General features: G+C 43.0%; 1 long non-coding RNA gene across 3 annotated transcripts; it reads left to right on the top strand.

The window, feature by feature from the left end:
* The first annotated feature begins 18,308 nt into the window (after positions 1–18,308).
* Positions 18,309–22,362, top strand: LOC125551553. 3 transcript variants are annotated; one of them, XR_007302785.1, is made up of 4 exons: positions 18,309–18,652; positions 18,975–21,403; positions 21,489–21,573; positions 21,674–22,361. It is a non-coding gene; the product is annotated as an uncharacterized LOC125551553 (long non-coding RNA). The 3 variants fall into 3 exon arrangements; XR_007302784.1 differs by having other exon boundaries at positions 18,975–21,573; positions 21,674–22,362; XR_007302786.1 differs by having other exon boundaries at positions 18,312–18,652; positions 18,975–20,668; positions 21,270–22,361.
* The last annotated feature ends 810 nt before the right edge of the window (positions 22,363–23,172 follow it).

Here is a 23,172-nt window from a genome sequence, read left to right as displayed (position 1 = left end):
ACCTTCGAAAAGCATCCGTTATACGAGTTATGGCAATACTCCCGAACTCCCGCCCCAGTACTGGGTGGCGTCGAGGTTATCTCACCAACAACTGCATAAAAGAGATTTTCGATGTCGGCGAAACTCAGGTATTCCAGAACTGCAACGATAAAATTGTGACGACAACACCTCAGAGCTCAACTCCCTGGGACACTGCCACAACCCCTAAATGTCAGGAGGCACCAAGAACAATGTTCTCGTCACAAAACCATCAGAACGATTCCAAGATACCCGTGTGATCCTAATTTTTTTAGTGAAATTTGAGAAGAGAAGAGTCAAAACTCTATGTCAGGATGCCTCACCAGAGCGACGAAGGGACCGAGGAGTAAAAGAATTCCTACTCTCCGATATATATAATCCTATAAGACTCATAACATTTTTCTAGACTCAACAACGCCAGTGATTCGATCAAGCAGGGGGCTCCTAAGTTGGGGAAGGCTCTGATTACCAACTTGTAACGCCCTCGATGCGGCTATGTCGCCCACGTGTCGAAGCACGACTTAGAGGCATAACCGCATTGAAAGCAATGTCGCAAGTGAGGTAATCTTCACACAACCCATGTAATACATAAGGGAAAAAGATACATAGTTGGCTTACAACCGCCACTTCACACAATACATGAATAAAGCATTAAATCATCCAGATACACACAAGGTCCGACTACGGAACCCAAAATAAAAGAAGACTACCCCAAATGCTACACAGATCCCCGATCGTCCCAACTGGGCTCCACTACTGATCGACTAAAACGAAACAACACAATGGACAAGATCTTCATCGAGCTCCTCCTTGAGCTCGGTTGCGTCACCTGCATGGTTTCATCTACACCTGCAAACTGGTTTTGGAAGTATATGTGAGTCACGGGGACTCAGCAATCTCACACCCTCGCGATGAAGACTATTTAAGCTTATAGGTAGGTAAAAGGTATGTGAGGTGGAGCTGCAGCAAGCACTAGCATATATGGTGGCTAACATATGCAAATGAGAGCGAGAAGAGAAGGCAAAGCACGTTTGAGAAACTATGATCAAGAAGTGATCCTAGAACAACCTACGTCAAGCATTACTCCAACAGCATCACTTCCCGGACTCCGCCGGAAAGAGACCATCACGGCTACACACGCGGTTGATGTATTTTAATTAAGTTAAGTGTCAAGTTCTCTACAAGCGGACATTAACAAATTCCCATCTGCACATAACCGCGGGCACAGCTTTTGAAAGATCAAATCCCTGCAGGGGTGTCCCAACTTAGCCCATCACAAGCTCTCACGGTCAACGAAGGATATTCCTTCTCCTAGGAAGACTGGATTAGGCTCGGAATCTCGGTTACAAAACCTTTTGACAATGGTAAAACAAGACCAGCAAAGCCACCCGGATGTGCTGACAAATCCCGATAGAAGCTGCACATATCTCGTTCTCAGGCCACACCGGATTGTCCAAACATCTGGTAGGCCAGCCCAGAGTTGCCCCTGGTGGCCACCGGCGGCTGACAAGTTGGACCAACAGTCAGAGGAGCACTGGCCCGGGTGTGGGGGTGGGGGGGTTAAAATAAAGATGACCCTTGAGTTGGCCGACCCAAGGGAAAAAAGGCTAGGTGGCAAATGGTAAAACCAATGTTGGGCCTTGCTGGAGGAGTTTTATTCAAGGCGAACTGTCAAGGGGTTCCCATTATAACCCAACCGTGTAAGGAACGCAAAATCAAGGAACATAACACCGGTATGACGGAAACTAGGGCGGCAAGAGTGGAACAAAACACCAGGCATAAGGCTGAGCCTTCCACCCTTTACCAAGTATATAGATGCATTAATTAAATAAGAGATATTGTGCTATCCCAACAATAAACATGTTCCAACAAGAACAAACTTCACCTTCACCTGCAACTAGCAACGCTATAAGAGGGGCCGAGCAAAGCGGTAACATAGCCAAACAACGGTTTGCTAGGGCAAGGTGGGTTAGAGGCTTGGCTTAACAATATGGGAGGCATGATAAGCAAGTGGTAGGTATTGCAGCATAGGCATAGCAATAGAGCGAGCAACTAGCAAGCAAAGATAGAAGTGATTTCGAGGGTATGGTCATCTTTCCTGAGATCCCGCAAGGAAGAAGAACGAGTCCATGAAGAAGACAAACGGACGTAGTCGAGCAGATCCTCACAAACGCAATGTTACCAGATTACCGAGAAGAAGTACACCGGAAAGAAAGAAAACAACATTGTAAACAATCATCACATAAGCATGGCACGATGCGCAAACAAGTATGATGCATGTCCGGTTTAAAGATGCATGGCATGGCAAAATGCACCAACAATCCTACAAATTAAGTGGAGCTCAATATGCAACTCCGTTGCATATTGACGAAACACCACGTTCAAGTTATTTAGTTCGATCTCGTTTAGGTACCCAACAATATTAAATGTTGTTAAACATGGCAAGAGGGTTAAGCAAAGCAAAACTACCTATCTAGTCAAGTTTAAATGAGGCCGGGAACAACGAACAACAATTCCGGAAAACCTCATATGCATATATTAGGTTTGGTACTGTTCTGCCCTAAACCATATTTTATAGTTGTTAAACATGCAAAGTGCTGCCACCATGTTAAACTATGCAAAATTCTACCCCATTTACATATAAAGTTTGTTACAAACCGAGTTATGGTTAAAAAGTTATGAAATAAATCATTTTAACATGGCACAGGGGCAAATTTAAACAAACATCAATTTTAAACATTTCAAACATGCATGAAAGTTGGATATAATTAACCTACACATAATTCTAAGCATTTTTCATATATAACTCATTTTAATCCGATGCACCAATTGTGAGTTATTATATGCATGTAGTCTAGGGGGTTTCCTACAAAACTGCTGTCTTTGGAATACTAGGCAAAATCGTAGAACAGGGAAAAAACTATACTGGGCTGAAAGTGGTTGGCCCAACAGTGCGCAGGGAAAAAGTGTGGGGCTGCTCACATGGGCCAAAGCCCGGCTCGGTGGAGGAGGTAGCAGGTCGGTCGCTGCCAGGCTGAGGAGGCTCGCTGGGCTGGGCCGGCTTGAGCTGCGCATGGAGATGGACCGAGGCGAGGCGAGGCAAGCTGGGCCTTGGTGCTGGCGGGTCAATGCGAGGCGGCTGTGGCGTTCGTTTCTGAAGATCAGCGTCAGCAACAGGTAAAACAGGGGATGTCCCGCAGCAGCGGCAGGGACTTGGCGGCGGGCCAGGATGAAGCAGAGGTCAGCGACAGACTTGGCAGGGACGGGGACGATGCTCTGGCGACGGGCGGTGCTGGCCTTGGAGATCTGGCACGGGAGTTCGAGATGGAGGGGCGCCATGGCCGCTTCCTGCTGCTGTTGCTTGGGTGGCCGGCGGCGGTCCACGATGAGGCAGCAACGTAGGCGTGCAGGGAATGCCAGGGGTCGACGGGGATGGATGGATCCGCCTGTTTCCGGGCCAGATCTAGCCAACGGGGCATCGACGGAGCTCCGGCGAGGGTTGAACAAGGTGACGGCGTCCTGCAGCTGATGCGGCATGGGGATTAGAGAGGAACCAGGGAAAACGGGGTGAGGACGAGGAGAGGCTCGGCGCTGTTGACCTGCTGTTCAGAGAGTTGGTCGCGGCCTCCGGTGACCCTGGTCTCTGGCAAGCGACGGGGTGGACACGGACTGCTGCTGCCATGGCTTGTAGTTTGCTGCGCGAGGAGATCGAGGAACGGAGCGTGATGGTTGGTCGGACACGGAAAACAGAGAAGAGACAGTGTGGTGGTGGCGGCTAGGAGGATCCCTAGGGATTAGGGATTGGTCCGATGATTGCACTGATATTTATAGTAAGTGGGTGTGGGTAAGGCTATCTCGTCCCTCCGATCGTAATCGGGCGGTCGAGAAAAAATATGTTAGGAAGTCCAATTAACAAAACGGAGACGTTTTGTAGATGTTTGGGGATGATCCGGACACAATGGTAACGACTGTCCGGGTCGGGTCCGGGACAACTTTTGGACGCGCGCGAGGAGGGCCGCGGGCTGACGAGAGAGGTTAGGTTGGGACTGGCGGTAGGTAGTGGACTGTGCAGAAGGCCTCAGGCTGAGAAAAGAGAAAAGAGAGAGACCCGGCGACTATTTCCGGAGACCGAAAACGTCCGACGCGTGTCCGGCTATAATGCCGCTATAATTTAACGGTTGGGCTATCAAACGAACTCCGAATGCGATGAAAATTGACAGGCGGTCTATCTACACTATAATAAGACCACACGCCAACTTTCAACCCAATCCGAGAACATTTTCCGGCCACTTATAAAATACTATTACGGACATGCCGCGGGCGCGTGCAAGTGTGTCTGGGCTCAGAACGGACAACGGAGAGAACCAGAAGATCCGGACGGATGCAAGTTTTGAAAACATGATGATGCAATGCAGATGATGACATGGCAAGATGCAACACGCAAGCGAAAGACACGGCAACGGCAACGAATAACTGGAAGACACCTGGCACAACGGTCTCGGGGCATCACAATAATAGTATATCGTGTTGAGCACCATGTTTAAGTAGAGAATTAAAGAGGGAATAGAGAGGTTACACCGCTTCATATAGGAGGAGAAAGTTGGTGTTGACGGTAGCAAGATTGTTGGTGTAGATCGCCGTCACGATCCTTGCCCTTGCGGTACTCCGACACCACTAGGAGAGAGGGGGAGAGAGCCCCCTCCTTTATTCCCTGGCCTCCCCCTAGATGGGAGGAGAGTTCCCCCTCTAGTCCATGGCCTCCATGGCGGTGGAGGGGCGGGAGCCCCTTTGAAATTGGATCTCTCTCTCTATTCTCTTCAATTTTGCGTTCCTGTTTTCTGGCCGAAAACTATTTCTTAAATATCCGGAGATCCGTAACTCCGACTGCACTAAAATTTAAACATGAATTTTTTACAGATATAAGCTTCCTTGCGGCCAAAGAAGAGCCCCAATCGACTTATAGGGTGCCCACTAGGCACCACCGCGTGCTAGGCGGTAGGCCACGCCGTGGTTGGTAGTGGAAGCCGTGGGCCTCCATTGCGTTGATTACACCTCCGAAAAATCACATATATTGAAAAAATATTTCTCCGTAAATTTTTATCGTGTTTGGACTTTGTTTGATATGGATATTCAGCGAAACAAAAAACATGCAACTAACAGAAACTGGCACTAGGGACTGGATAAATATGTTAGTCCAATAAATCATATAAATTGTTGTCAAAAGTCTGTAAAAGTTGTATAATATTGGCATAGAAGAATTGAAAATTATTGATACGACGGAGACGTATCAACAACTCCAAGCTTAATTCCTGCTCGTCCTTGAGTAGGTAAATGATAAAAAGATAATTTTTGTTGTGGAATGTTACCTAGCATAATCTTGATCATATATCTAATCTTGGCATGAATATTAAGAAACGAGTGATTCAAAGCAATAGTCTATAATTTGACAGAGAGACATCAATACTCAGTCATCCCAACAAACAATCATGTCTTTCCAAATATCAATGCTAAAGAATGCTATCCCTACAAAATCATATGGTCTTGTCATGCTCCATCTTCTTAACTCAAAGTATTTATCATGCACAACCCCAATGACAAGCCGAGCAATTGGTCCATACTTTTTAACGCGCTTCAGCCTTTTCAACCCCCACGCAATACATGAGTGCATGCCATGGATATAACACTATGGGTGGAATAGAATATAGTGGTAGAGATTAATATGCAGAAGACAAAAAGGAAGAAAGTATCACATCGACACGACTAACCAAAGGACTATGGAGTTGTCCATAAATTGATATCAATGCGGGGAGTAGGGATTGCCATGCAACAGATGCACCAAGAGCTATAAGTGTACTAAAAAGCTCAAACTAAAAACTAAGTGGGTTTGCATCTATGTCTATAATGAAAAATTCCCACTAGTATATGGAAGTGAAAACATAGGAGACTCTCCACATGAAAAACACGGTGCTACTTTGAAGCACAAGTGTGGAAAATATAGTAGCATTGCCCCTTCTCTCTTTTCTACTTCTTTTTCTTTTTTGGAGCACTTTTTGGCCTCACTTTTTTCTCCTTTTTTTTCTTTTTTTAATTTTTGTCCGGAGTCTCATCCCGACTTGTGGGGGAATCATAGTCTCCATCATCCTTTCCTCACTGGGACATGCTCTAATAATGAATAATGATGATCATCACACTTCTATTTACTTACAACTTGATACCTAGAACAAAGTATGTCTCCATTTGAATGCTTCTAGCAGTGTACCACGATGTGCAATGATCTAGCATAGCAAAGATATCAAAAAAATTGTCAAGCCATGAAAATATCATGCTAGCTATCTTACGATCATGCAAAGCAATATGACAATGAATGCTCAAGTCATAAAAATGGAACAGTGGAAGTTTCATGGCAATATATCTCAGAATGGCTATGGAAATGCCATAGTAGGTAGGTATGGTGGCTGTTTTGAAGAAGACATAATAAGGCTTATGTGTGATAGAGCGTATCATATCACGGGGATTGGATGCACCGGCGAAGTTTGCACCACATCTCAAGGTGAGAGAGGGCAATGCACTAGCAAATTGCCGAAAGGTAAGAGTGCGTATAATTCATGTACTCACATTAGTCATAAAGAACTCACGTACTTACTGCAAAAGTTTATTAGCCATCTAAGCAAAGTATTACTACACATGCCCCTAGGGGGATAGATTGGTAGGAAAAGACCATCGCTTGTCCCCAACCGCCACTCATAAGGAAGACAATCAATAATAAATCATGCTCCAACTTCTTAGCATAACGACAAACTTTACGTGCATGCTTTGGGAATCACAAACCTTAACACCAATATTCTTACTAACCACAACCATTCACAAGTACCTCCCACATATTAATCTCTACATCGCAAAACTATTGCAAGGAATCAAACATATCATATTTAGTGATCCACAAGTTCCTATACAGGATTTTATGACTAACCATGCAAATGACCAATTCATGTTGACTCTCTAAATAGATGTAAGTGAATCATGAGAGTTTAATTATTTATACAAAAGACCATTCTATAACAAATATAAGTGAAGTAAACGAGCATTCTACAAATAACGGTTTTTCTATATGTAGAGAAACAGGCAATCCAAACTTTAAATGATATAAGTGAAGCACATGAAGCATTCTATAAATCCATACTCAAAAGATATAAGTGAAGTGCAAAGAGCATTGTATAAATCAACCAAGTACTATCTTATAATAGCATGGCGCATTATTAAAAGAAAATAAATAAGCACATGACGCTCCAAGATTTACACATATCACGTGAACAAAACAAAGACCGAAACATACCGATACTTGTTTAAGAAAGATGGGATGCCTTCCGGGGCATCCCCAAGCTTAGACGCTTGAGTCTCCTTGAATATTTACTTGGGGTGCCTTAGGCATCCCCAAGCTTGAATTCTTGCCTCTTCTCCTTCTCATATCGAGACCTCCTCGATCATAGAGCACTTCATCCACACAAAACTTAACAAAAACCTTCATGAGATCCTTTAGTATAATAAAACAAATCACTACTTTAAGTACTGTTGCAAACCCATTCATATTTTATTTTTGCATTACAAATATTGTATTATAACTTATCCATGGCTTATACCATCATTATGCTCCATAGTTCCATCAAAACAAGCAAAACAATGCATCAAAAATAGAATCTGTCAAAAACAGGACAGTTTGTAGCAATTTGAACTTTGACCATACTTTTGTAACTCCAAACATTCTGAAAAATTAGGACAAAATAAACATTTTGCATAGCAGTACTATGTAAAAATTTCAGAAACTTTTGACGTTCCAGTAGAAAAGTTTCTATTTTTGCACCGCACATACCAAACAAGCAATCTAAACATCCTGAAGGAAAATCTTGGCACATTATTTTTATAATACAATGGATTTGTACAAGGGGGTAATTATTTTTGTTGAAAAGTTTCTGTAATTCAAGATTCACAAAGTTTCCATAGGCATGAACAAAGTTCAAGGAATTCCCGCACTTCAGTTGTGCTTGTCTTTCTCACTTTCACTTTTATTTTTGAAACATTTTAGGTTGCCCTCTATATTTTTTAAACTTTATAAAAGCACACAACCGAATAAAATGACTCTCTAAAACTTCCGGGTTGTCTTCCTGGTAGCGCTTTCTTTAAAGCATTAAGCTAAGCATATAGTGCTCAAGTAATTGATCCACCCGGATCCCAAGGTGTATCAAAGCCAATATTAATCAAACAATGATTTTTAATTTAGTAGTGAGCAGAAAGAAACATATATCATGGAATGACAAAGTCTAACTCTCTTCCTATGCAACATCATGTCATAAAAGAACAATTCATGCACATCAAGTAAAGGCCAATGCATAGTATAAACAGTTTCTTGCAATTTTATCATGTTGGAAACATAGAGAGGCGGAGATGTAGTTCCTCTCTCATAATAATTGCAAGTAGGAGCAGCAAGCACGTGCATATCATATTCATCAAAATCATCATGTGTAATGGTAGAATGCAACCCATCAATATAATCCTTAGTAAAAGCAAACTTCTCCGATATAGTGTAGTTTGGAGAATTCAAAAACATAATAGTACTATCTTGTGTTGGTGCAATAGCAACAATTTCATTCTTAACATAAGAAACTATAGCAAGTTCATATCCATAAGCATAATTCATATTGGCATCATGGCCACAAGCATAAAGAGCATCAATTTCATTAAAACGGATATTTCAAATGAATCCAAGGGATCATAGCAATCATCATAACATTCATCCTTCGGTAAGCACGAAGGGAAATTAAACAATGTATGGGATAAAGAGTTACTCTCATTAGATGGTGGGGACGGGTGATCAATCTTCTCTTCCTCCTTTTGTTCTTCGCTCTCGTCCTCATCTTTTTCATCTAACGAGCTCATAGTTTCAGCAATTTCTTCCTCCATAGTTTCCTGCAAAATATTAGTTTCTTCTTGGATAGTGGAGGATTCCTCAATATATGATTTAACATAAGAATTAGAAGCATAGTTTTCATAGCAATATTTAAGTATGGATTTTTTTCTAGATTTTTAAAGAGTAACATCATACTTTTCAATCAAAGAAGAAATTTCATAAGCACCCTTAGAAGCAACAAATTCTACAATTTGTTCAACATCATAGTAATTATAAATACCCTTTCCATAAGAAGATAAGATTCCATTATCCTTAAACTTACATTGTAAAGAAAGGTGTTTTTAGGGTCTTCAGAACAACAAGTGAAATCTGGTATTTCACATAAATTCAAAGCATAGCAATACAAATTATTAATATGATGCGATAAAAGTTTCCCTTTTTGAGATAAGCGGCATTGCACAAAGTAAGCATGCTCATTTAATGATTTTCTCTCAACTAAGCTAGTTGGGTTTTCAGCACGAGCACATAGGGATCAAAGATGATCCAACTAGAAAGCTTTAGCAGTATGATAGATTTTGGGTGGTTCTTCAACCATTGGTTTAGTAGGTACAACTAATTTTTTGGTTTTTTATGTTTCCTACCCATAATTAAAGATATAAACAAGAGCACAAAATAAAAACTACTTAGTGATAAAGCAAACAAGCACACATGAGAATATTCACCCCACGCTATTGCTCCCCAGCAACGGCGCCAGAAAAAAGTCCTGATGACCCACAACTATAGGGGATTGTTTTAGTCTTTTTCGATAAAAAGAGTGTTGAACCCAACGAGGAGCTAAAGGTAGAACAAATATTCCCTCAAGTTCTATTGACCACCGATACAACTCTACTCACACTTAACGTTTGCCTTACCTAGAACAAGAATAAAACTAAAAGTACTTTGCGAGAATAAAACAACGAATAAATTGCAAGATAATTAAATTTAATTGTTTAGTAGAAAGATTTTTTCACACAAGAAAGTTATTTGTCCCTAGGTGATCGATAACTAAACCGGTAATCATTATTGCAATTTTATATGAGGGAGAGGCATGAGCTAACATAGTTTCCGTACTTGGATCACATGCACTTATGATTGGAACTCTAGCAAGCATCCGCAACTACCAAAGATTATTAAGGTAAAACACAACCATAGCGTTAAGTACCAAGTCCGCTTTACTCCCATAGGCAACAACTCCCTTACCTGGGTATAAGTTCTGTCACTCTCGCCACCCACTATAAGAGAATCATGAATGTATTGCAACACCCTACAGCGGGTATCCCTTACGTTTATGCGACATAGAGGGCACCATAGGACAACACCAAAATAAAATATACAACTCAAACCAATCACGATCATCAATCAACCCATAGGACAAAACTGATCTACTCAAACATCATAGGATAACCACATGTCATTGGATAATAATGTATAGTGTTGATCACCATGTTTAAGTAGAGAATTAAAGCGGGAATAGAGAGGTTACACCGCTGCATAGAGGAGGAGAGAGTTGGTGTTGACGGTAGCAAGATTGTTGGTGTAGATTGTCGTCACGATCATTGTCCCAGCGGCACTCCGGTGCCACCGGGAGAGAGGGGGAGAGAGCCTCGCTCCTTCTTTCTTCCTTGGCCTCCCCCCTAGATGGGAGGAGAGTTACCCCTCTGGTCCCTGGCCTCCATGGCGGTGGAGGGGCAGGAGCCCCTCCGAGATTGGATCTATCTCTCTCAGTTCTCTTCTGTTTCGCGTTCCAGTTTTCTGGCCGAAAACCGTTTCTTAAATATCAGGAGATCCGTAACTCCGATTCCGCTGAAATTCTAACAAGATTTTTTATGGATATAAGCTTCCTTGCGGCCGAAGAAGAGCCCCAACCGATTTACAGGTTTCCCACTAGGCACCATCGCACGCCAGGTGGTAGGCCGCACTGTAGGATCGAAAGTATGTCTAGAGGGGGGTGATTAGACTACTTGACCAAATAAAACTTAACCTTTTCCCAATTTTAGTTCTTGACAGATTTTAGCTATTTTAGGACAAGTCAATCAATCATCACACAATTCAAGCAAGCATGCAAAGAGTATATTGGCAGCGGAAAGTAAAGCATGCAACTTGCAAGAATGTAAAGGGAAGGGTTTGGAGAATTCAAACGCAATTGGAGACACGGATGTTTTTCCCGTGGTTCGGATAGGTGGTGCTATCCTACATCCACGTTGATGGATACTTCAACCCACAAAGGGTAATGGTTGCGAGAGTCCACGGAGGGCTCCACCCACAAAGGGTAACGGTTGCGCGAGTCCACACAGGGCTCCACCCACGAAGGGTCCACGAAGAAGCAACCACCCACAAAGGGTCCACGAAGAAGCAACCTTGTCTATCCCACCATGGCCATCGCCCACACAGGACTTGCCTCACTAGCGGTAGATCTTCACGAAGTAGGCGATCTCCTTGCCCTTACAAACTCCTTGGTTCAACTCCACAATCTTGTCGGAGGCTCCCAAGTGACACCTAGCCAATCTAGGAGACACCACTCTCCAAGAAGTAACAAATGGTGTGTAGGTAATGAACTCCTTGCTCTTGTGCTTCAAATGATAGTCTCCCCAACACTCAACTCTCTCTCATAGTATTTGGATTTTTTGTGGAAAGAAGATTTGAGTGGAAAGCAACTTGGAGAGGCTAGAGATCAAGATTCATATGGTAGGAATGGAATATCTTGGTCTCAACACATGAGTAGGTGGTTCTCTCTCAGAACATATGAGTTGGAATGGTGTATGTGTTCTGATGGCTCTCTCATCGAATGAAGAGGAGGTGGAGGGGTATATATAGCCTCCACACAAAATCCAACCATTACACACAGTTTTCCAATCTCGGTGGGACCGAATCAACAAACTCGGTCGGACCGAAAATGTAAACCTAGTGACCGTTAGAGATTTTCGGTGGGACTGACATGCAACTCGGTAGGACCGATATGGTTAGGGTTTGGGCATAACGTAATCTCGGTGAGACCGATTACACAAACTCGGTGAGACCGAATTTGGTAATTAGCTAACCAGAGAGTTGGTCAGGCAAACTCGGTGGGACCGATTTGCTCTTTCGGTGAGACCGAAAAGTTACAAAGGGGAAACACTGAATTTACATTGCAATCTCGGTGGGACCGATTCGCTCTTTCGGTGAGACCGAAAAGTTACGAAAGGGAAACAGAGAGTTTGCAATCCCATCTCGGTGAGACCGAGATCCCTATCGGTAGAACCGAATTGCTAGGGTTTGGCAGTGGCTTATGACAAGTGAAACTCGGTGGCGCCGGATAGGAAGAATCGGTAGGACCGAGTTTGGCTTAGGGTTTAGGTCATATGTGGATATGGGAAAGTAGTTGAGGGTTTTGGAGCATATCACTAAGCACATGAAGCAAGAGGCTCATTAAGCAACACCTCATCCCTCCTTGATAGTATTGGCTTTTCCTAAAGACTCAATGTGATCTTGGATCACTAAAATATAAAATGAAGAGTCTTGAGCTTTTGAGCTTGAGCCAATCCTTTGTCCTTAGCATTTTGAGGGTTCCACTTTCACATCCATGCCATGCCAATCATTGAGCTTTCCTGAAATAATCATCTTGGAATAGCATTAGCTCAATGAGCTATATGTTGTTATGAATTACCAAAACCACCTAGGGATAGTTGCACTTTCACGCACCCTCGTTGGTAGTGGAGGTTGTGGGCCTCTATTTGCGTTGATTCCACCTCTCAAAAATCACATATATTCCAAAATAATTCTCTATAAATTTTTATCGTGTTTGGACTTTGTTTGATACAGATATTCTGTGAAACAAAAAACATGCAACAAACAGGAACTGGCACTGGGCACTGGATCAATATGTTAGTCAATAAATCATATAAGTTGTTGCCAAAAGTATGTAAAAGTTGTATAATATTGGCATGAAACAATCAAAAATTATAGATACGATGGAGACGTATCAGTCGCAGGTGTTGCGAAAGCACGGGTTCTTCGAGGATAGCGGTGGCCATCGGTATTTGTCAGATGCTGCGATGAGATGTTGCCACAGCGGCGGCGATGCTGCATACCAGCCTCGTCATCCGTGCACACTGCTGCAAGCCACCTCACCAGTGCTTCAAAGCTCGCCATCGGTTTCAGCACCACCATTTGCTGCGAGCTTGCCAGTGCTGGGACACCATGGATGCTGTGAGACGTCGCCATGGCACCGACGATGCCGAGGAATAGTCTCGTCATCCATCGATGCCGCCATGCTACCGGTGTTGCTTCGAGGCGATGCACAAATTAGTCTGTCATCTGTGCACCAGCTCTGACAAGCTACCTCACTAGTGCTTCAGAGCTGACGCTGCAATAACACCATTTGCTACAAGCTCGTTGGCCAACGAGTAGGGACAACTTGTTATCGATGCTCCAACTGCTCCAACACTACCGTCTTCTGCAAGTCCAGTGGTCGATGAGCAGGGGCAACAGTGCTGCGATGGTGTCCGGATCGACTGCTTTAGTGCAGCATGTGGCTGTGGTGATGGTGCGAGTTGCTGCGGTGGCGACGCTATACAAGTCACCGATGCTGCCAAGAACATTGGCGCACATGGGCGATGCTTCAGTGGAGGTTTGGTCGCGCGTCGGCGATGTTGTGACTGGAGGAGAGCGAAGCGAGACCATGATGAGTTTCTGTTTTTTCCATTGACTTAATCTTGCAGCTTATAATGTTTTGATTAGGACAAATCAAACGACAGAGAAGGCATATTTTGTTCTGATCGGTACATCCGTCTGCCACCTAATAGCCACCCTCTTTTATCCTGCAGGAAGCTACAGACCTCAAATCCAAACCCTCAAATTCATGAAAATCCATGCACGTTCATTGTACACATGAAATGAATATTGATTAAAGTGTGTAAACAGAATTTCATACTCGATCTCATAGATCCCTATAGAATTCTGTGGAAAGCCATATTGGATGAAAATCGTATGTACGGCTTGGATGAAGATCTTTCCTATCTTTCAAGATCCACCCTACAATATGGGATTAAAAGGCCCAAAAAGTGATTTTAGCCCTTATTAAAGAAACCGGATTTTTGAACCTCTTTCATGCTCATGTCACGTCGAGGTACTGCACATAAAAGAACTACAAAATCCGATCCAATTTTTCATAATATAATAGTTAACATGGTGGTTTGGTAGCAAAAATACATAGTTCCAACATAAAATTTATTTTAATGCCTAATTCAAACATTAGCTTTTTGGTTTTCATTGTGGGTCACATATGCCCCATAAGATCATTGAGTAGATGTGTGTGCTGATCTCGAAGATTCTGATGCATCTGTAGAAAATTCATAAGTTGATCTGTGATGTCTACTACGCAACTTTATTCTTGTAGACACGTGTTGGGCCTCCAAGCGCAGAGTTTTGTAGGACAATAGAAATTTTCCCTCAAGTGGATGACCTATGGTTTATCAATCCATGGGAGGTGTAGGATGAAGATGGTCGCTCTCAAACAACCCCACAACAAAATAATAAAATGTCTCTTGTGTCCCCAACACACCAAATACAATGGTAATTTGTATAGGTGCATTAGTTCGACGAAGAGATGGTGTTAAAAGTGTAATATTGATGGTAGAAATATATTTTTATAATCTGAATAAATAAAAACAACAAGGTAGCAAATAGTAAATGGGCACAAAAACGGTATTGCAATGCTTGAAATGAGGCCTAGGGTCCGTAATTTCACTAGTGCAATCTCTCAACAGTGCTAATATAATTGGATCATATAACCGTCCCTCAACGTGCAACGAAGAATCACTCCAAAGTTCCTATCTAGTGGAGAACATAAGACGGAATTGTTTGCAGGGTACAAAACCACCTCAAAGCTATTCTTTCCGATCAATCTATCCCAGAGTTCGTACTAAAATAACACGAAGCTATTCTTTTCGATCGATCTAACCAAGAGTTCGTACTAAAATAACACCAAAGCAAATTCAGATTCACAATATTCAATCTAGCACAAAGAACTTCAAAGAGTGCCCCAAGATTTCTACCGGAGAAACAAAGACAAGAATGTGCATCAACCCCTATGCATAGATTACCCCAATGTCACCTCGGGAATCAGCGAGTTGAGTGCCAAAACATATATGAAGTGAATCAATACGATACCCCATTGTCACCACGAGTATTCAATTTCAAGACATATATCAAGTGTTCTCAAATCCATAAAAGTATTCAATCTGATAACAACGAAATCCCAATGGGAAAAACTCAATTCATCACAACAAGATAGAGAGGGGAAAACACCATATGATCTGACTATATTAACAAAGCCCGCGATACATCAAGATTGTGACATCTCAAGAACACGAGAGAGAGAGACATTAAACACATAGCTACTGGTACAAACCCTCAGCCCCGTGGGTAGACTACTCCCTCCTCATCGTGGTGGCCGCCGGGATGATGAAGATGGCCACCCGAGATGATTTCCGCCTCCGGCAGAGTGCCAGAACAGGGTCTAGATTGGTTTTAGATGGCTACAGAGCCTTGCGGCAGCGGAACTTCTGATCTAGGTTAACCCCTGATGGTTTCTCTATTTATAGGATTTTTTGGCATTGGTTTCATGCTAAGATGGCCCTCGAGGCGAGCACAACCCATCGGGGCAAGCCAGGCCCACCAGGTGTGCCCTGGTGGGTTGTGCCCTCCTCGTGGCTCTTTTGGCCCTCCCACGAAGCTTCAGGGGTCTCTTTTGTTCCAAAAAAATCATCAAAAGTTTCATCTCATTTGGAGAACTTCCATTTCTACACAAAAAACAACACCACGATAGTTCTGCTGAAAACAGCGTCAGTCTGGGTTAGTTCCATGCAAATCGTACCAAAACCATATAAAATTGTTGTAAACACGGCATGAATACTTCATAAATTATAGATACGTTGGAGACGTATCAGCACCCCCAAGCTTAATTCCTTCTCGTCCTCGAGTAGGTAAATGATAAAAGAAATAATTTATGAAGTGTGAATGCTAGCAAAGTGCGTAAGTTTGATCAATGATAATTTCATTCACTTTTCCTAGCATCATAACACCAACTCTTTCTCATAAAACTTATCATGATAAAGTAGCAATTTAAAACGGAATTTTTGTTGTGGAATGCTACCTATCATATTCATCATATACTCTTTTCTTTTGTAGCATGGACATTTGGACTTGAATGATTCAAAGTAATAGTCTATAATTTGACATGAGGACATCAACACTCAAGCATATCACCAAAAAACCATGTCTTTCAAAATATCAACGCTAAACTAAGTTATCCCTAGCCCATCATGCTCAAACATTGATCCATTCATCAAACACACTCGCATATTAACTACACCCCATGCTCAAGTACGATCATAGTGCCCCATAGTTGGTGCTTTATAAGATAAGATGAAGACTCAAATTAAAAATAAAAATTGCATAAAGTAAAATAAAGGCCCTTAGCAGAGGGAAGTAGGGATTTGTAGAGGTGCCAGAGCTCAAAGCGAAAATTGAGAGATAAAAACATTTTGAGAGGCATACTTTTCCCATGAACGAAAACGACTTAGAGCTCCCAACACTTTCCATGCTAGATATATCATAGGTGGTTCCCAAGTAGAAAATAAAGTTTATTCCTTTTTCCACCATACTTTCACTTTCCATAGCTAGCCGTATCCACGAGTGCCCTCCATACCAACACTTTTCAAGGAATTTATTATTTGACAACATAAAGTAAATTCATTTTTCATTTCGGAACTGGGCATCCCTAATACCTTTGCCTTACTCTCGTCCAATGACAAGTGAATAAACACTCATCGTGAGAATAACACATCTAGCATGGAAAATATTGGTCACGCCTCACCGCCTCGCGAGCGGTACGAGCACACAAATGAGAAATTTATTTTGAAAATTAGAGATGGCACATACGAATTTGCTTAGAACGGCAAAATAATACCGCATATAGGTAGGTATAGTGGACTCATGTGGCCAAACTGGTTTAAAGGATTTTGGATGCACAAGTAGTGATCATACTTAGTGCAAATGAAGGCTAGCAAAAGATTGAGAAGCGACCAACCAAGAAACGAATAATCTCATAAGCGAGCATTGAGCATAATTAACACCGAATAATGCACCACAAGTAGGATGTAATTTCATTACACAACTATTGACTCTTTTCGAGGGAGTCGGGAAGAGAACACGGCGGGGTTATGTTTGACTCGTAACTAGTTGAGGATCACTTACTGATCATTACTAGTTTGCGACCGTTATGGGTAGTTACTCTTCTTACTCTTGTACTCTTAAGTTAGCCACGATACAATGCATGCTTAGTGCTTGCTACAACCTCACCACTTAACCATTCCATACAAATTAAGCTTTCCTAGTCTTGATACCCATGGTAACGGGATTGCTGAGTCCTCTTAGCTCACAGATTACTACAACAAGAGTTGTAGGTACATGTAATGTGATGGTATGACATGAGAGTGATGCTTGCTTGTTTTGGAGTTCTTCTTCTTCTTCTTCTTCTTAGTAGGGTGGATGTCATTCATGTTTTTCATTTTCTCTCATCCGTAGTCGGATGTTGCTCTTCTGTATGATGTTTGGTATGTATTGATGTATTCATGTGGCAATTGTATGCCTTATATGTATCCCAATGTGTGTTGTATATGGTATGACTTAATGATATCCACCTTGTAAAAGCGTCTCAATATGGGACTCTATCCTTGGTGGGACCTTCGAGTTCCTCTCGGATAGGTTTGCATATTGGGCGTGGCAAATGATTTGCTTTATTATACTAACAGATCTCACAAGGTTTTGTTGAGTTTTGTGTGATTGATGTTTTCAAGATTTTGGAGAGATCAAGATGGATGAAAGTATAAGGAGTGGCAAGAGCCTAAACTTGGGGATGTGATGACCCACAAGTATAGGGGATCTATCGTAGTCCTTTCGATAAATAAGAGTGTCGAACCCAACGAGGAGCAGAAGGAAATGACAAGCGATTTTTAGTAAGGTATTCTCTGCAAGCACTAAAATTATCAGTAATAGATAGTTTGGTGATAAGATAATTCGTAATGGGTAACAAGTAACAAGTGTAACTAAAGTGCAGCAAGGTGACCCAATTAAGAACAGTATAACCACACCTAAACCGAGCTCCCACAGTGATTTGTGCTTTCGACCGTCCGTTTTTCTGATCTGGGACTTACTGGCCATCCGATTTCGTATGTGTGGTGATCTGTTCCGCGGTCTGTGTTAACTGGCCTGGCTGTCCTGTGGGCTGCTGCTCCACGGACCAAATCGGACGCCTTTGGTGTACCGGGCCTTTGGCTAGTCGGCAGCCCATTAAGGAGGGAGGCCTACGAGCTAACGCGCCTGCTCCATTTACTCGCTAACGCATCCGCTGAAGGAAAAAACACTCCCGAACCATAAACGATTCCAGATCGATGTTGAGGGGAAGGGACTAATCGAGTCCCGATCCAGGCTGAGGGCGACGGGACTGCATCGATTCCTCTCCAGAATCGAGCCGCAGAGAGGGGTGGCCGGTTCCATCTAGTAAAGGTGCCTATGTGCGTCCGTCCACCTGAGGTCTGGGATGGGATCGAGTCGATCCGAGCGATAGGAGGAGCGGGATGCAGGAGCCAAGTACATCCGGTCGATCCCACCAATCAGAGGAGCGGGATTAAATGGTAGACGCCTCGTGTACTGGTAAGTTCTCTCCTCCCCTTCAAGCTCGCAATCATGGCATTCTTCCGCTGGAAACTGCTTTGCCCCCCTTCAAGCTCGCGATTATGACCTATTATCATTCATTCAGGCCTATTATCATTCATTTGCTTAATGCCTGGTAAAGTCGCAAACCTCGCAGTTACTATATAATGCTTCTCTCCGTGGCTGTCTATGCACATCTTACTCCGGCAGCAACATCTTCTTCAGCAACATGCTCAGTTATACTACCTATAAATTGCATCAATGTCCTCGTGTCGTCTCAACAAAAGAAACTCATATCCTCTCCCAACAAAAATATGTGCAGGTGATGTTCATGCTACGCCACGGTTGTCTACTGGTTTGGATTTGCATTTTACACAGGCGTATGATTAGTATACCGGTACAATTAGGAGCTTGTGCTCAAAATTCTTATCCATGTTAATCCACGCTTGGGTTGTAATTCATGTCTCTTTATTTTAGATAGCTAGATTTCATTGGTTAAAGACCATTTGGTGTAGTGTATTGATCTCTCATATCCATCTTTGTGGTAGAGGTTCATGAAATCTGTAGAGCAGATGCTTATGCTTCCAATGTTGAAAAGTTAGAAGAAGATGGTTTTCCTGCATATTACATTTTCACATATTTAGAGAAGAAAATTCTCGGACTTTTTCACAAAGGAGTAGTACTCATATTACTTCAGGGACAACGGTAAGAACGCTTTTTAACTCGAGATAGAAGAATACTACTTAAGGAGTATGAGCAATGTCATCCATGTCCATAGGTATATGATTATAGAGCTAACTCAACCAATGTCTGACATGTCCGCAGGGTACATCATATAGAATTAACTGAACCGATATTTTGCATGTTCATACTTCATAGCGCACATGATGCTTTGTCAGACAGGTAATAATACTACCTCTGTAAAGAAATATAAGAGCGTTTACGTCACTACTTTAGTGATCTGAACGCTCTTATAATTTGAGTACAAGTTAATGTCTTCTATGATCGACCGAAGGATGCATTGTCTCTTTTTAACCATGGTATAATTAGGCACAAGAGAGTAAGAACGAATGAGCTTTATCCAAACAGAGCATAGTACTACAAATTAACATCTTACATAGTGTACCTTGCATGTTCATAGAGCACATGATATAGGACTGATGCTACACTGTCTTACTCTAACTACCCTAATAAGCAACATTAGTCAGCAGATGCTAGACTGATGAACTGGCACATGGAGCTACAGAGACATAAGAAACTGATTGGGCTTAGAAACACATACTCCTAGCAACGTTATACATGAACCTGAGACATGGAAATAGGGTCACAACACTCGCCCTAGGACGTCGTTCATGTAGGGGCAAACCTAGGATGCCGCCAATGACCTTTAAGGTTGGAGCCCAGCTCACTGACGGAGTGGATACCATCTCCGCTGCATCAAAGTTGCTCCCTGCTGCACCGGTTTGAGTATGGACCCCTTCGCCGTCAGCGAACAGAGAGCGGCACCCTAACCCGCTGCACCTTCAGAGAAAAGACTGGTATTTTACAGATCCGGATTTTCAAGGAAATACTTGAACTCATCTTGGTTGAAAGCAAGTAAATGCTGCTGGGTAATGTCCTACATATGCTCTTTGTTGTTTCTTGTCCTACCAACTCGATTGTTTTTTAAGAGCATGATGGATAGACAGATGATCTTATATTCTTGAAGTGGAACAGAACAATCACAATATGTGGATGCTCAAAATCACTACCATGTTTATTTGTTCAAATATCTAGTGATCATTCTGGAACTCACATAGCTAGATGATAATAGGGGTGCATGTGAAGACGGTAGGAAGCTTATTTCCATCTTACCATGAAACTTCTCCCAATTACATACTCCTATGTTTAAGCTATTGCAAAAATATTCAGTGTGGTTGGCCAGTTGAATTATTATTTATGTGTTACCATGTATTCACTTCTGACCCTTACAGTGTTCTCAGGCGCTTCCTCAGTTCCCCTATTTTATATTGTCTGGTAAGTCATTTACCTATTTGGTACGTTCGTGTCTATCATTTTTGTGAGCACACATTATTCTGATGTGCAGCCTACCTACAATGGAACCGTAATTTAGAGGAAAGAAACTTCCATGGTATTGAATTTAACATCTTTGTAGCTTACACAACTATGTTGATAGTCAATCCCTTTTATGCATGACCAGAATAACCAAAATTTTAAAAGAAAAACTGCATAAATCATGATTCTGGATAAGTGGAGTTCATTTTGCATCATTTTGAAGGCCATAATAATAACCTTTGCAGAATTTAATTTTCATCTGATTCCCCTATTACGTAAGCATCGAAAAAAGAACTACCCCCAATCAACGTTTGCACTATAATAACCAACTGAGTGAAAGTAGTGTGCGGTGAAAAACCCAACAATTACAACAAAAGCGCGGGTGGACAACACCAGCCAGTGAAGGAGTCTTACACGTGTGGATTCATGAGACATGTTTCTACCTGCACATAAGCTTACGATGCCTTTCATTTTTCTGTGTAATTTTGGCAATGTAAAGTTTTAAGCAGCGATTGCAGTGAAAATATGGTGCTTTCAGTTTTCTTCTTTATTTTCCTGCCAGATTGCTGCACATTGCTGCGCAGGAAGGGCAATATATTGCTTGGTATTTTAGCAGGGTACCGGATGCTGGAGTAAATCCTTATGGTCGAATATGTATGGGCAATGGGAGAACTATCATGGCTTCTGTCCATTCAGGTTTCCTATTGTTGCATCAGTTAATTGCTCAAATGTTTCCCTAATTCTTATTCTTGATCTATGTTTTGACAACTATGCATTGTAGCATGCATTATAAAAAACAACTTCTAATACGCCGGAGGCAGATTTTCGATCGAATCGTAACTGTAATTTCTCAAAATTTGTTAAAGGTAAATCCTGTAATAATCACTCATTTTGAACTAACTAGAACTCCTAGAACTCCTTGTTTGTACATAAATTTCTAACACCATCATAGAACATTTAAAATAGACGGGCGCGGCAACGCACACCATCAACGGTCTAGTCCTTTATATAGCAAAGGATAAGCCTGGACGAACTCTTATATAAAGCAAAGCGCTCCCGAGGACACATGGGAATTGTTGTCAAGTTAGTTTTCATCATGCTCATACGATTCATGTTTGTTATTTTGATAATTTGATATGTGGGTGGCCCGATGCTTGGTGTTGTCTTTATGTCGGTGCAACAAACCCTGGGTGGGTTTGTTGCCCAGACTGTGCACATGCCTAAGTACAAGATTGCAGTACCCAAGATCAGACCAAGCAGTAGATATCAGTTATTTGGAGAATCAAAGTGCAGATCAAGAAGACCAAGTCAAGATAGAGATACAAGATATCACTAAGGGAAAAACCTCCCTTGTCGGGCAGGCGAGCATGGCGAGGACGAGAATTGCCCCGAAGGCAAGCCTCTAGACCGCCTCGACAGGCTTGCCGGGCACAGCGACGATAGACTGCCCTGCCAAAGCTTCACCGCTCCACCTCATAGCGACACAAGTCATCGATTAGTGCGGTGTCAAGCCCCTAAGTGACTAAGTGGCTGCTTCTTACCACATGGCAGCCACTTCCTATCGGATTTCGGGTTCCGGCAGACCCGTGAGGTTCGAACACTGGGGTGCGCGCGGAGATCTCTCCCATACCGATCTACGTCCAATCTCCTCGTGCGATCTAAGCTGGAAACAACGAACAACACAAGGGACACGAGGTTTATACTGGTTCGGGCCACCGTTGTGGTGTAATACCCTACTCTAGTGTGTGGTGTGGTGGATTGCCTCAGGGGCTGATGATGAACAATACAAGGGAAGAACAGCCTCGCGAGAGGTGTTCTTGAGCTGGTGCGATGAACTGCTAGGGTGAGTTCAGTCGCCTCTCTCTCTCTCTCTCTCTCTCTCTCTCTCTCTGCTAGGGCTTTACCAGATTTCTGGATCCCCTTCTACTCTGTGTGGCTAGTTCTACTTATAGAGGCCCCGGGCTTCTCCCCAAATAATGAGCGGGAAGGGAGCCAACAATTGGCCATTTTGAAGGGGAACATATAGTACAAGTTATCCTGACCAAAGGTGGTCTTCGGCTGCCAAAAGCACTGGTGATGACGCCGTCTTGGGCTCCACGGTGACCTCCATCCTATCGCTCTGCTGGTCTTGGTCTCGTTGCATCGGAATGGCAACCTTTGCCCGATGCCTTGGCCTGCGCTTGCCCCCTTTGCACCAAAGGGGAAACAAGGACACTGCGCAGGCCGGCACCCGCCTGGTGCCTGCCTGGTCTCGATCGTCATGGCTTGCGTCACGGGTTCCTCGCGAGGTACCCCTTCCTTGATCTCTCCGCCTCCTCGCGAGCCTGCCTGATGAGGCTGCCACTGAGGAAGCTTTCTATCATCCGCCCCGCGAGGCTTGGCCCCTCGCGAGGGTCTTGAGCTTGAGCTGATGAAGATGGGTCGCGCTGGGCCCCCACTTGAGCCACGCCGCAGGCTGCAGGCAG

This window comes from Triticum urartu, chromosome 4 (assembly GCF_003073215.2).
Source record: "Triticum urartu cultivar G1812 chromosome 4, Tu2.1, whole genome shotgun sequence".
NCBI classification, from domain to species: Eukaryota; Viridiplantae; Streptophyta; class Magnoliopsida; order Poales; family Poaceae; genus Triticum; species Triticum urartu.
The sequence above is the reverse complement of the archived record's forward strand: the minus strand, read 5'-3'. Positions and strand labels throughout refer to the sequence as shown.